The following is a 2,107-nucleotide window of genomic DNA, read 5'->3' as shown; positions in this document are numbered from 1 at the left end:
AAAAAAGTGTAGAGTGGAGATGGGGTGTTCTGGCCTGTTCTGTAATGATATCCAAAACTTTGTCTTTACTAAAATATACCCAAAAATGCATAAAATGTGAAAGAATACAGTACACCAAGAAAAGACACCATATTGGTAGTGAAAAAAAAAAAGTATTCTGTAGGAAATGTCAGCAATATTATTCTTCAGAAGTCCGGTGAAAATGAGGGTTTTTTTGTCCTGTAGGAAAATTGGTCTATCCATTTTTCCAACAGCCCTGGTTCTAATGAGCTGGTCTCTTATTTGTAGAGACAGATGGGTATAACACAACTTACCTTCTACAAATTACATTACTAAATAAACAAAGGCCTTATTGGCAACAACCTGCTATCCACCCATAATAAGTTAATAGAGACCATCAGCAGGGAGCATAAGCCATCCATGTCTCCCTGTAGTTTAACAATCATTTGTGCTGATAGAATTGCTTGACTTTCTTAAATAATGCCATTAAATGTTTCTGGTTTTAAATAGGGTGCATCAAAAAAAAGAAGAAGGGGAAGGGGAGGGAATCTATTTCTGTTCAGGAGCAAGCTCACATTTTTCAAGCCTGTCCGTTTGCTCTCTCAGTCCATAATACACTTTAAAGAGGAAGTTAGGTATTTTACTAAAAGAGAAATTTCCACCTGTTTAGAGCTAGACTGCCCTCTGGTAAAAATGAAGTCCTGACACCCTCACAAAAAGATTGCTGCGTTGCAAAATAGGGTCTCTTTCTTCCATATGGGGAAGGGCTCGCATTCCTCCACCAGCCAAGTTGCAAAACCAAAAAGGTGGCAATCAATCATCTTTATTCACTTCATGTCAGGGGCCTTTTCAGCTGACAGAATGGAGTGGGAGGAATGACGCTCAGGCAGTGAAGGGGAATTACCTTCCCCTTTGCATCTGTTGCACTTCTTGCCAGCTGTAGCGCACAACTTCCAGAGAAGCAGAGCACCCACAGCACTTACTGGCTCCCTGTAGATTCATGTATCCCAGATCCTTTGAAATTTTTATCTTAAATTAGGGTTTTCTCTCACTGGCTAGAAGGTGCTAAACAGCCTGCTCTCTTATCGGAACTCGAGGACAGCGTTGGGATGCTGCTGCACATTACTCATAGAAGACCTGGGTAGTGCTACACAAAGGGTGTGAAGAACTGTGCCTGCCTGGAGGAGACAGGAAGTAGAGCTCTGCACTTACTGAAGGAGGATGGACTGAAGCATCCACCGTCTTACAAGCTCACACTTCTACACCATAACCCAAATACTGAACCTGCAGAGGGACAGGTGATACCTGCCTTCTGGCCTCTTTTCTGCCTCTGCACACATCTCCTCTGTTCGCCTACCTCACTGCTCTGCTCTCAAACACGCAGGTCTCCAATTCTTTGCCTGTTTGCCACTCCCTATGTTACACAGACCTCCTGTGAATTGTCAGCTTGACACTGTCCTGACATCCCTATTCCAAATGCCTGAAGTAAGATCTTTATTCGCAAAGCCTTAACCATGTTCCCCATTCTTCCTTAAAAACTACCTTTTTTTCCCTCCTGCTATTACTGTTGCATGGCAGCCGAGCGTTTTACCTGATTACAACCAGAGATCTTTTTTGAGACACCCTTTTTGACAACACTGTCACACTGCTTCATTGCTCTTACTTGCTGAGCAAGTTTGACTGGAGATGTCCCATCCTATTACCAAGCCAGACTAAAGCTTCAAGTGAGCACCCCCGACCGGCAGTAAGGATGGAGGTATCTGGTATGGCTACTGCATTCTATCCTATCATGCAATTACCTCTATGCTTCCACCCGAGTCCCCTGTGTACAGTGCCCCGGGCTCCCTAAACTTCAGTGTATGCTCTACCCCTGTACAGGGTGCCGTTGCTGTGCCTAATTGAGACCCCACCTGGAGTGGTGCATCCAGCTGTGGAGCCCTCAATATCAGAAGGATGGATATAGACCGGTTGGAGCGAGTCCAGAGGAGGCCACGAAGATGATCAGAGGGCTGGAGCACCTCTCCTATGACGAAAGGCTGTGAGAACTGGGCTTGTTCAGCCTGGAGAAGAGGAGGCTCCGAGGAGACCTCATTGCAGCTTTCCAGTA

The sequence above is a fragment of the Eurypyga helias genome, unplaced genomic scaffold (genome assembly GCF_000690775.1).
Source record: "Eurypyga helias isolate BGI_N326 unplaced genomic scaffold, ASM69077v1 scaffold38321, whole genome shotgun sequence".
Lineage (NCBI taxonomy): Eukaryota > Metazoa > Chordata > Aves > Eurypygiformes > Eurypygidae > Eurypyga > Eurypyga helias.
This window is presented reverse-complemented; position numbering follows the sequence as displayed.